Genomic DNA, 12,439 nt, shown 5'->3' on the forward strand with positions numbered 1-12,439 from the left:
CACTTCAGACTGCACGGCCAAGGAGATGGACCCCAGAGTCCACCCTGGAAGGCCCAGCCCTCCACATCTTGAGTCTCGAGTCTCGAGTCTCAGCAACTATGGGGGTTTCCGCCCCTCCCCCATCCATGGGCGGGGCCCCTGCACGGGCTCCTGTGCGCCCCGCGAACCGGAAGCCAGCTCCCTGGCAGATGTGTTCAGGCTCTGGTTGCATCTACATTGCTCCTCTGCAGTCCGTCCCCTCTCATTGCCGGGGCTCCGGACTCTCTCTCTGATGCCTCCTTTTGCGTTGCTGCAGATTGTTTTCAGTCCCAGTGAAGTAGGTCTCTGGCTTTGCACAGAGTCAAGCTCTCTGGCCCTGGAGGAGCTGCTTTCCACCTTCTGTCCCTCCCTCCCCTCCAGGCACCAAGTCCCCATCGTCTGAGCCACAAAGGGAGGTGGAATGGCGCCTTGAGGGTGACAGAAAGGGCTCCACTGCCCATGAAGTCCATGAACCAGCACAGCGGGCCCACTCCCCACAGGACCCGTGACATGCGCCCCCGTTCACCAGGAAGGAGCCCTGTGATCATCTGGGTACTGACATGGTGCTGACTCCTGGCCACAGAGCCCTTCCTGTGGGCCGGGCGCTGAGCTGGGCTGTTTGCAGGTGCCGTCTCCCGGTCCTCACCGTGGTCTGTGGAGTGGGTGCTATTGCTGTCCTCGGTGCTCAGAGGACGATACCGAGGCTTAGAGAAGAGAGAGGCCACCCCAGCTCATGCAGCTGGTAAGCAATGAGCATGTCACACTCCTGTGCAGTCGGTGCACCAGCCCCGTGTGTACCAGGGTCCCCACACCAGCGAGCTTTGCCCACGGCTCCAAGGACACACTCCTTGTCTCGCTGGTGACACAAACAGCTGTGTGCTGACAAAAACCCTTCTGTGCACAGGAAGCGTGTGCCCCTGTGTGTTCTAGCAGCACCCTCCCCATGAACACAGCTGGTTCCGGTCCCCAGGTGTCCGGATCCAGCCTGTGGGTTTTGTGATGGACCCACCTGCGAGTACCCCCAATAATGCCCTCCCCCCGCACCCCTGAGTCCCCTCCACGGCCAGGGAGCTGTCTGGAGAAACCACCGTTCACGAACATGTCCCCTGAGTACCTCTCGCCCCCACCATGGCCACTGTGGGGACCAGAAGACTCTTCTCCTCCCCTTGATCCCTTGTGCTAGCCCCACCGCCAGCCCGGGAAGCCAGCCTTCCGCAGCGACAGAGGGAGAAAACAGACGAGATCATTCTGACCTCATCGGCTCCAACGCGGGGCCTTGGGACGTGAATTCTGTGCTCCCAGCACTTCATCACCCTCGGTGACTGTCCTGTCTTCATTCGTTCTGGAGAATTAACTTAGCACTGTCTTTCCAATCTTGTTCTCCAGGAGGAATCAAACGACGGGGGCAAAGGGAGAACTGGCCACAGCGAGAGAGTTCAACATACTTTGGACCTCGGCTCCCTGCATCTGCAGGCCACTGCCCTGGAGAAGGCCAGGCAGGCAGGCCCCCGGCCTTGGGATTCGGACCTTTGCCTCTTCTGTTTTCTTTATTCCTGGAAGAGGCGCGGAGTTAGTGACTCTCCTCCAGTTTCGCTTACTCACCTGCAAGAGCATTTGTGGGAGGCGCAGGGCTGTTCCCATTTCACGGAGGTGGACGTGGAGGCTCCGAGAGATCGGGGACTCCCGACAGTCATGCAGCCAGTCAGGCGCGTCTGAGTCGGGGCTGCCCGCCTCCCGTGTGGGGGCCCCCTGGGGCGGGGCCGCGTCCAGCCTTTGGTGGGCGCCTGGCAGGGGCGGGCTGAGGGGATGCGGGTAGTGCCCACCTCCAGCCCCTGCGACTCAGAAGCAGCAGGGAGAACGAGCGGCTCTGAGGCCTGGGCTGGAGAGCAGATGGCGGGGGTCTCTCTCCTTCCATCGGTGCGCCTAGTTCAAGGTGAAGACGGAGGAGACCCCTGCTCAGTGCAGGGGAAGGCAGAGTGCATCTGGGTGGCCGGACCTGGGAGAATTAACTTCTCCACTCGCGGCTTTCGTGAGTCAAGTCAGGGGGTGGTGGGGGAAGGAGGGTGGGGGGGAGGGGGCGTGAGCTCCAGCATCTGATGCTCAGGGCTGCTGGCTCCTCACCTCCAGCTCCCTCTCACGGCCTCTCCCTCTCTCTCTGTGTATCAATCTCCCCCATCTTCCTTTCTGTCTTGCTCTCTGTGCCCTTTTTTCTTCTATGCCCCACCCTCCCTTTTTCTCTCCCCCTGTGTGAATTGCTTCTCTCTCCATCTCTGTCTGGATGTGCGTGTTGGGGCAGCAGGGTGGGGGTGGGGTTGGGGGGGTATTTCTCATTCTCTCTTTACCTCTGCTGCACTTTCATTTTTTATATCTTCTCCCAAAGGCTCTCCTCCTCCTGCGTGCGTGTGTTTCTGTGTCTTTCTGTCTTTTTATGTCTTTTTCTGCCTTCATCTCCCTCTAGGTGTCTCTTTTTCTTTGTTTTTCTGGTCCCCTTTCTCTGTGTGAATCTCTTTCCTTTTTCTCTCTGCACTTTTCTCTCTGTGCCGGTTGCCCCTCTCGCCTGTCATCTGTCCTTGTCCTTGCTCCCTTCCCCTGGGCTGGCCCCTCTCTCTCTCCACCCCATATTTGCTGCTGATATCAACAGAGAAACCTGGAACCTCTGATCAGAGGGCCTCCAGTTCCGAGGAAGGATAAGGCAGTTTTCGGGCAGGTAGGCAGCTCTCGGCTGATCCTCGGGGAAGGAACACCTTGCAAACCCAAAGGGACCTGAGTCACCAAATGTCATGGAAAAAACATGAGACAGAGAGCCAGAGAATCAAAGCACAAGTCCTGCCTCTTCCACTTCCTGTGTGACCTTGGGCAAGTCACTCAACGTCTCTGATCCTTGGTCCTCATTAGTCAATGGGGCTGTTGTCGAGATGAGACGAGGTGATTGCTGTGGAACTGGAAGCCCAGTGCACAGTGTTGGGGGGTGGGCACCTTAAACAGAGGAGGAGCCTGGACTCCAGGGCTGCCCAGCACAGCTCAAGGCCCACAGGTGGATACTGGACACAGGAGCTGCTGGAGGTCGTGAAGGAGTCGTGGAGGTTCCCTGGAGATGGTGGGTGCAGAGACAGGCTGGGAGGCGGCAGACGGGGGCCCAGTGTGGGGAGGGCAGCAGGAGGTGGAGGCAGCGTCCCCCTCCTCGGCCAGCTTGGGGCCTCTCCCTCCCCACACCCAGGTCCTCCCAGTGCTCTCCCCAGGGAAGGCCACCCCAGGGCTCCACAGAGGTAGAGAGCCAGGAACCAGTGACCAAGCCCATTGAATCCAACCTGTCGTCAGGAGGGGAGCAGGGCTGAGGACGCCCTCCTGTCCCCGCCCAGCATGTGGGGCTGAGACAGACGGCGCCACCTCTCAACAGACATGCTCACTCACAGGTGTTGACCGGGCCCTGATGTGCGCGGGGCTGGTGATGCCGGAGGAGTGCCCAGTCCAGAGGGGAGACGGGTGCCGCAAACACCCACAGGGCACGTGGGCCACCGCACGCCGTGATGGAGGAGGATGGGGTGTGACGAGCACTCAGAATCTGAAGGGTGGAAAGGGTTGACCTGCCAAAAGCCTGGACAAGAGCCTGCAAGCAGCTGGGACAGCCAACATGGAAACTGAGTGTGAATTCACTCTGGTTGGAGACACAGGAGAATGAAGTGCTGGGACTGCTCTGGGAGCCGGGCCGAGCAGGGGGAGGGTCTTAACCTGCCAGTGTGGGGCAGGGCCAGGAAGACTTTAAGGAATCAGAGCCGACTTCCTGGAGGAGGAGGCACTCAAGCTGGATCTTGAAGTTCAGATGGGATACGGAGATGTGGAGATAAGTACACGGGCATTCTCAGCCTAGGGAACAGTCTAAGCAAAGGGCTGGTGGTAGGGAACCTCAGTGTGGGATCCTGGGACCACATCGCCTGGAGCACTGGTCACCAGCAGGGATGTGGTGGGAACTGTGGCTGCAAGAGTGGATGGTGGCTGATGGGGCCTCGTGTGCCAGGTGAAGACCCTGCAGTCGGACCCCTGAAGGCCCCAAAGCACAGGAAGGTCAGCAAAGAGCAAGATAGCCTGCCTGCCCTCCTCCCGCCCATCTCCCCAGCCCTGGGCCTGTCTGCCCTCTTCCCACCACATCCCCAGCCCTGGGCCTGTCTCGCCAAGCCTTCAGGCTCCCCTCCTGCTGTCTCAGAGACCCAGCCCCGCTCTGGGCAGCAGCTCCTCAGCGAGCTGGGCTCCAGGCATCTGCTCAGGGCTGGCCCTGGGACAGGGGAACCCAGCCGGAGCCCCTGAGTGTGGGCAGGCAGCAGAGGAGAGTCAGGACCAGCAGGCGGGGCCTCCCGACCTGGAAGGGAAGGTCTGATTTTCAAAGCACAGGCTTGTGGGCGTTTAATCTTGAATGTTCTCTGGCTCATTCCACAGCCTCGCATCTCCCTCCTCTTTGCCTCCCGCCTCCAGCTTTGTCCCCGGCGTGATGCCAGCAAGTGTCTGGGCCAGACCCTGAACACTGCGGGCAGGGGCTGAGCCAGAGGAAGGGTTCAGAAGTGGGGGGCCTGGGGCCAGGGAGGGCCAGGCGTGGTCTGGAGCAGGGGGCGCTGCCCCTTCAGTGCCAGGCCTGCCCACCTCCTGCACGTACGGGCCCTCCCTGTCTGCTCCCCTAGCCCGGCACCTTCCTTGGAGAGGACCCCCAGCCTCTGATCTAAAACGCCTCACTGTGGAAATGGTCAGTGGTGGTCCTCACCTCCAGGGTCGGGAGAATGGATGAGATGGCACTGCAGGGCCCCGAGTGCTGGCCAGCCGGGACCTGACGTTGTGGGTGCATAACACACAGTGCGGTGAAGGAATGAATTTGTGAATGGAGGCGTCTGTAAGGACACGCCGATGTTCTCTGGGCCATTTAGAACACCTTCGTGCCTCGGTGATAATCTCCAGTCCAGTGCAGTGCAGTATTGGCTGCTTCTCAGCGGCCCCGGCCGGGCTGTGCAGACAGAGGCCGAGGAGGCGGCAGGAGGGGAAGGAGGAGTCCAATCAGCTTTGTCCAGGGCTGCAGGGCGCTGCCGGGCGCCAGGAGGGAGGCCCAGCCCTGCTGGTGACCACAGAGGTCCCAAGAGGGCCGAGCCTTTCTTGGGTCGGGCCCAGGACACTGAGAGCTCAGTCTGGCTTCTCTCTGAGGCTCCTGGTTTGTACGCCACCACCCTCCCGGGTCTCCCAGCCCGAGGACAGAGGCTGCATCCTTGGTAGGGTGCTCCCAGCCTCTCCTCCACCCAGTCCTGCCAGCCTTCTCTCCTCCGCCCCTGGCCACACCTGCCCTTGGCCTGGCCAGTCTCTGCGTGTGCCCTCCTCTCTGGCCTTGCCCGTCTTTCAGGGCCCACCCTGATCGCCCACCTCCTCCAGGAAGCCCTCCTCCCAATTAATCTCACCCACACACGGGCCTTCACAATCAGAGAGAGTCAGGGTGGAGTGTCCCAGAGGCTGGCCCCAGGGGCAGGTGGAGCCTTTCTACACCGGGTCTCCAGCCTCCAGTGCAGGCTTTGCCCACCCAGCTGTGTGCTCTTGGCAGGTTCCCCTCCTCATGGAGCTTGTTTCCTGTCAGCCAACCCAGGACGATGGTGCGCCCTCCCTAGGCCACAGGGAGGGTTCAATGAGATCCGACAATGCAATCTACCAGCACACAGTAGGACCCCAATCCAGGTTTGTCCACCCATTCCCAACCCACTCTGGATGAGGAAGAGAAGTCCAGACAGAGAGGAACTTCCCATGAGGGGAAAGATCTTTGGGGGTACAGGGATGGGGCTCACCCCACCGCTGCCCCTCAGCAGCTGTGTCACCTCTCTGAGCCTCAGTTTCGTCACCTGTAAGATGGCAGAGCTGTTCTGTGTGAATAGGACCGAGGCCCAGGTTCTTCTGGTGTGTAGAGTTAGGCATCATCATGAGTATCTATTTGCATTTGTTAAACATGTTGGATTAAAGGAGAGAGGGATTTATTTCAGAGACAGGTGCCTGGGATAAAGAGGGAAGTGACGAGGGAGGGGTGCATGCACCCCATTCCATGGGGAGAAGGGAGAAGGCCAGAGCGTATTCAGGAGACGCCGTGTGAGGCTCAGCGCCCAAGCAGAGCTGCTGAGGGGCCCCGGTGGCATCCAGCTTCTAGAGATGGGCATTCCCCCTGGAGCAGGCCACCGACCCAGCACCTCCTGGGCTTCTGGGATCACCGCCTATCCCAGCACGGGGAGACCCCAGCCCTCAGCGGAGGCGCAGGCTCCCAGAGACACCAGCACTGGTGGGCAGAGGTGGGAGGCCCAGGAAGAGGGCGGAGAGGATGGCTGAGGGTGGATGGAGCCCTGAGCATGTGTCCCGCCCGCTGTGGGCACTTAGAGATAACCGGGGAGACCCACGCAGGAAGCGGGGTTCTGTGGTCACTGAGGCGGGTGAGGGCTGTTGTCTGACGTTAATGTGGCCCCTTATTTCTTGCTTTGAGGTGTTCTGGTTACAAGGAGATTCACCCGCCCTGTCCAGAGCAGCGGGTCCAGAGGGATGCCGTGCACTGAGAGATGCTAACGGTAATGGGTTTCCATTGCGAAATCTGCTGGGATAACTGTGGTTTTTCGTTTGTTTTTCTCCATAACAGCCTGGTAAAAAAGAAATAACAGGCCCCAGATGGACTCATTTGCCCCATGACAGCAAGCCAAGACATGATGCAGTTTTGACCTTTCCCGGAAATGTAGTCTTAGTCAACCAGTCTGGAAGCTTCTGGTCGGTATCAATGAGGTCATCCGTTGGGGGGCCCTCTCCATCCGCCGAGGAGGCCGAGGCGGCCGAGGCGAATCAAACACTTGCCCTCCCCTCTCCTAAAGAGAAGAGGTTCTGGCCCCAAGGAATCCTTTCTTTTCTTTAGCTCATACTTCCTTGCCCATCCTCCTTCCTGTGGGAACCTTCCATTTTGTATCTCTCCTCGGAGTCTCTCTCTGCTTGCTGGACGACAAGCTGTCCGTGAATCTTTGGATGAAGCCTATTAGATCTTCAAATTTACTGGGTGCATTCTGTTTTTAACAAACCTCAACGTCAAGGGGCTCGGAGCAGCGACCTTCATCTTCCTCCCTCCCGGGTCTGCAGGTGGCTGGGGCAGGGGCTCTGCCTCAGGCTTTGGGTGAGCTCTGGGCTGCTCCTCAGGCCTCTCCTGGAAGCAGCGGCTCCACGCCCTCACGGGACGAGGCCAAAACGCAAGAAGGGCGAGCGCACAAGCCAGGCATGTCTCTTAAGGCTTCAGCTCAGAGCGGGTCACTGTCACTTCCACCCGTGTTCCCCTGGCCAGTGCGAGTCACATGGCTGCGTCCACCGTCAGTGGGACAGGGCCCTGCGCTTTCCCACTCCAGAGCTCCGTGATCATGTGGCGGAGGGAGGGAGGGACCGGGAGCAAGGCCCATGTGCCTCCTTGACACTGCAGGCCCAGGCCCCTCTTGCAGAATCTCGGAGCACCCAGGCCCCAGGCGTCTCTGGCAGGGTCCCCAAGTCCTTACCCGTAATATTGGGCAAACTGGCTCGAGCCCCATCCCATGTACTGTGGGATGTCCACGGGCCTCTCTGAGCGTCTGCTGTTCCCCAGGGCCTAAGGACTCTGATCCTTTCCCCTCCTGGTTTCCTGATTCTGCTCAACGTGGTCCATCTCCTTCCTGGGCTGTCCCCTCCACCCCACCCCGCACTGAGTTTAGGGCCCAGGCTGGGTTATTCTAAACTCTCTTTTGCCTGGCTAAGCAGAAGGCCATCTATTCTGAGTTTCTATCCTTTAGTATTACAAACTCCTACTGGAAATGTATTATTATTGTTGTTGTTGTTGTTTTGCCTCCAACAGGATAAAATTCTGCGCCCCCCCCCCCGCCCCTCAGGGCCGGGTAAGCCAGAGGGAACTCTACGGAGGCTCCTCTCCTGCCCGGAGCGGCCCCAGGCACTGAGGCGCTTCTCGCCAGCCTGCTGAGCGTATTAGCACATGGAAGGTGCACCTGGCCCTGGGGCATCTTTCCTGGAACATCTGTCACCCAGCTCTGACAGGGGATGGCAGGAAAGAGCCTGTAGGATTTAGGGTGCTTGAGAGGATTAAATGAAGGAAACCATGTCAAGGCCCCGGGGCACCAATAGGCATGAATTGTCAGTGTTAGATCTCCTTTTCTTTAGAGAACGCCTCATCTTAGGGTGACCCTATATCACTGTCCAAGCCAGGACATTTGAGAGCGCAAGGGGACACTGCTCTTAATGACAGGCATAGACGGGGACTGTCCCAGGCCCACTGGGAGCTGTGGTGGCCCCCTCTCCCTGGACCTTATCAGACTCTTGTTCCTCCACTCCCTCCCTCCCACCTCCACGAGGAAGAAGCGCGGCTTGCCCTACGCTCAGAGTACACGGCTGCCTCCTGGCCTGGGGGCCCTGGGGTGGGCAGGACTCAGACTCCGGGGACCATCCAGCCTTGCCTTGAGCCTTTCCCCGTAAGTCTGCACTTGGGGTTGGAAGGGGGGTGCATCTCCTGGACTCCAGCCTCCGCCCTCTGCCATGAGCTGACCCTGAAAGCTGTCTTCCTTGGCCCTTTCCTGACAGCACAAAAAGGCCCCTGGGGGAGGACCGTGCCCCCACGAGGCCCATATACGGCCTCCCACTGCACCCACACAGCACAGCAGCTGCCTCCCCCAGGCCTCTGCGGAGAGGGGACCGACTCCCTGGATAAGGGGGGTGAGGGTGGCGGGTGTGGGACATGGGAAGAGCCGGGCAGACCTGAGTCAGATCTTGGCTCTGCCACTGTGACTTAGGGGTGGGTCACGCCACTTTCCCGAGCCTCAGTTCCTCATCCGCAGAGTGAGTATAATGACACCTTTCTCCCAGGATCGTCGTGAGAAGCTATTGGGTCCCTTGAAATCACTGAGTCTCATTTCTATCCCCACAAGGTCAATCCCACCAGTCTCTAAGTCCACACGCACATGCACGCACACACACGCACCCCAGGCAGGCATGCATGTACCCCTAGAATGCATTCTCCCCTCCCCTCCGGTTCTCGAATCCTCCCCGTCCTTCAGGGGCCCAACTCAGTTTCCCCAAGACCCTCTAGAGCATGGGCTCTTCTGGAGCATCCCATTCCTGGAGTGGGAGACCCCTCCCCATGCTGCCTTGGATGGGCCTCCACGCCCCAGGCATCCACTTGTCCCTCCACTGGCTGTTGACAGGTCTGCTGCCCCCTCCAGCTGTGACCCCTTCATGGAGAGACCACATCTGGCCCTTCCACAGGGCCTGGCTAGGGCTGGGAAGAAGGAGGTCCATGGGATGAATTGAAAGGGATGGGCGAGGGGACAATGGCGGGAGGGACCGGCTCCTCCAGCTCGTCTCTCCTCCATCCACGCCCACAGTCTGTCTCACACACTTGGCTCTCATTGCCAAGTGTCTCACCCCCCACAGGGGTTGTCTGTTGCTCTTTCTGCCCACTTTGCCCCCCTAGTTCTGGAAACAGCCACTTGTTTGGGGCAACGCCCACCCCTCCCCCGACACCCCATACTCCAGTGATGGGATCCTAGTGGGAACTGCCAGGCATCCTCCAGAGGGAGCCAATCAGAGTCCTTCCCTGGGAATTTTTGCATCAGGACCCAGGGCAGACAGCTCCTGCCTCTCCAGGAATGAAGCCGGGAAGAGGGACCCCGAGGCATCGTCAGTGGCCGTGAGCTCAACCTTGGAAGCAGCTGTCTGGGCACAGAGGATGCAACTGGCTCCCAAAGAAGGAAACAGAGAGGGAGAGAGAGAGAGAAGGGAGCTTGAAGGACTCTATTCCTGGTCCCCGCTGAGTTCCTGAGACTCAGCAAAGCTCCAGGACTGGTGACATGACACTGTACATTTCACAGCTTGCTTAAGCCATGCTTCCGTCACTTGCAATCAGAAAGTCCTGGCTGACCCACTGTGTCTACACAACTCGAGTCACCATAAGCTCTCTCAGGATAGAGACGGGCCTGCTCGGCGTGGAAGGGCGACTGGGCCGTCTGTAGTCAGAAGACCCGGATTCCAGTCCCGACTCTGCCCATGCCCGACCGTGTGTCCTGGGGCGTGTGGTCACCAAGCAGTCCAGGGCGGAAGGAAACCCAGAGAATGTCGGATTGAGCCAGTGCACTGGCGGCTTCTCAGGTGAGACTGCAAAAGGGCAAGAAGTTCTTGGTAAAACTCAGTTTTCCCAACTGTAAAATGAGGCCGTGATTTCTAAGGGCATCTCAGATGAAATCTATATCATCTATATCTACGTCTATAAAATTGATCCAATTGTGGCAAACATATAATAAGCTCCCACAAGGTGCTCGTGCTGCACTAGGCCCAGGGATCCACTGGGAATGAGGCTTGATGGCTGCCCGCAGGAGCTTTGGTGTAGGAGAAACATCTGCTTTACCTTGACCTTGAACCCTCCTTTGATGAGCAGAGACCAATCTAGAAGGGCCTTTTGGTAGTGGATCCTGGGCCATAAGAGAAAGAGGCTCCCACAGCACCTGGAGGCCTCGCCTCACCTGCGCTGGTTCAAACCACTTCCCGGCTGGAGTCCTGGGGAGAAGTGGAGACAAGTCTACCTGCTGCTCCAGCTGGGAGTCTAATCATGCCTCGCCCGCTGCTCAGGCTCATCCGAGCCCTTGGCTTCCTGGAGACCACCCACCACATATGCCCCCACCAGGCAGTCCTGGTGGCAGCTGCTCCCCCAGAGGTGACAGAGAGAGAAATGACTTCTCCCCGTCTCCTGGTTGGATCCAGCCAGTGGGCGCAGTGGCATCTGAGTCCTGCCAAGCCTGATAATGGAACTGTCGCCGTCAGACTGGCCCTGGGAGGTGAGTGGTGAGAGTTCCAGGAACCTGGAGATTGTCTGCCACGTGGGTCACCTCGCACTGGATTGGCTCAGGGAGTGATTTCAGACTGCAAATTGCATTGCGAGCTCCTCTTCCCCGACCCTCAGCAGGGCCTGTCACAGTGCTTCTCTCAGACTCCAGCTCCTAAAGCTCCCCCAAGACTGTCATCATCAGAGACAGCCCGCTCTGGGCTTGAATCCCTGGGCAGAAACTGACAGGTGTGGGGCTGCTGGCAGGTTACTTCATGGAAGTGTGGGAACATGGGAGTTGTAATTGTTTCAGTTGGGTCCATTTCTTTCAGGACAGACATTCATACGGGCTTAATACAGAAAAGGGAATTTATAGGCTTATGTAACTGAGAAGTTCAAGGACACCCGGTTGCTGAGTGACAGAGCCAGGATTCCGGGGCAGAATTGCCAGGTGCTAAAATCACACTGTTCCAGGTCCCCTCACACCTGGCTCAACCTTCCATGTCCCCTCACACCCAGAATGAAATCTAAGGGCCCTCCTGAGGCCTCCAAGGCCTGATCCAGTCCCCCATCCTCTCTGACTCCTCCCCTGCCCTCCCCCCATCTCTGCTCCTGCCCCCCGACCTTCTAGCTGTCATGGCACTGCTCATCAGGCCATGCTGAGGCGGTGTCCCACATGCCACAACTATAAGGACCCACAACTAAAAACACACAACTATGTACTGGGGGGCTTTGAGGAGAAAAAGGGAAAATGAAATCTTAAAAAAATAATAATAAAAATAAATAAATAAATAAAAGGGAACTCTGGTAAATTCTTCTATAACATAATGTATCTTCCAATATTTATTAAAAAAATAAAAAAATAAGTTGCCATTGTCTTGGTTGTTGGAATGCTGGGTGATTTTCGATTGCACCCTGGTCATTTTGATATTATGTTAAGAGAGTCTGGGCCTTATTTCAATTGTGTATTTTACCAGACAGTCGCCTGTCAGGGTTAGTGGTACTGTTGTGAGCTGTGGCCCCAGCGGTGGTTTAATTGTCAGAGCCTTTGTGGTGTTATTTTGGTCTGCGTGGTTTATGGGGTGCCTCCATGGTTCCTACTGGTCTCTCCTGGGGCTCACTGAGGGGGTGCAAGGGGTTTCTCCAGGCTGGGCTGCCAGGTGTCTCTTGGTGGGGGGCATGTGGTGGGAGCCCATGACTGGTGCTACCTTTCCACCTGGTACCTCTGGGCTGGAGAGGAGAGTCTCAGGCCCACAGAGACAGAGGCTTGACATCAGATTAGGACTCCTTGGGATGTTGGAAGTCTGTGAAATGCTCTGATGTGGGAGAGGCTGCCACACTCATGCTCCACAGTCAGTGCTGGTCCACTTGTCTTCACTCTCCCGACAACACTCACTCCTGAACAGCTCGATGGGCTCAGCTCTTCTGATCCTTAAATCAGGTCCCCCAACTGGACTACAGGGCACTCTTTCTGCACTACACACCTGACCCCTGTGTTGCTTCTGCTGAAGAACAGTGCAGCGGCTGACAGCCTGGGTCCCGGAACCTGAGTGCCCAGGTTCACATCCCAGGTCCACCCCTTAATTCTTGTGT

At 58.1% G+C, this 12,439-nt stretch overlaps 1 long non-coding RNA gene across 6 annotated transcripts; it reads left to right on the forward strand.

Moving 5' to 3' along the window:
• The first annotated feature begins 1,179 nt into the window (after positions 1-1,179).
• On the forward strand, positions 1,180-11,643 carry LOC139079738 (uncharacterized). Of its 6 annotated transcripts, none has more exons than XR_011533633.1 (3): positions 1,180-2,047; positions 3,432-8,504; positions 9,676-11,643. It is a non-coding gene; the product is annotated as an uncharacterized lncRNA (long non-coding RNA). The 6 variants fall into 6 exon arrangements; XR_011533635.1 differs by lacking the exon at positions 1,180-2,047 and having other exon boundaries at positions 2,077-6,780; positions 6,923-8,504; XR_011533630.1 differs by lacking the exon at positions 1,180-2,047 and adding an exon at positions 2,077-3,115.
• Positions 11,644-12,439: the final 796 nt, after the last annotated feature.

Source organism: Equus przewalskii, chromosome 2 (genome assembly GCF_037783145.1).
Source record: "Equus przewalskii isolate Varuska chromosome 2, EquPr2, whole genome shotgun sequence".
NCBI classification, from domain to species: Eukaryota; Metazoa; Chordata; class Mammalia; order Perissodactyla; family Equidae; genus Equus; species Equus przewalskii.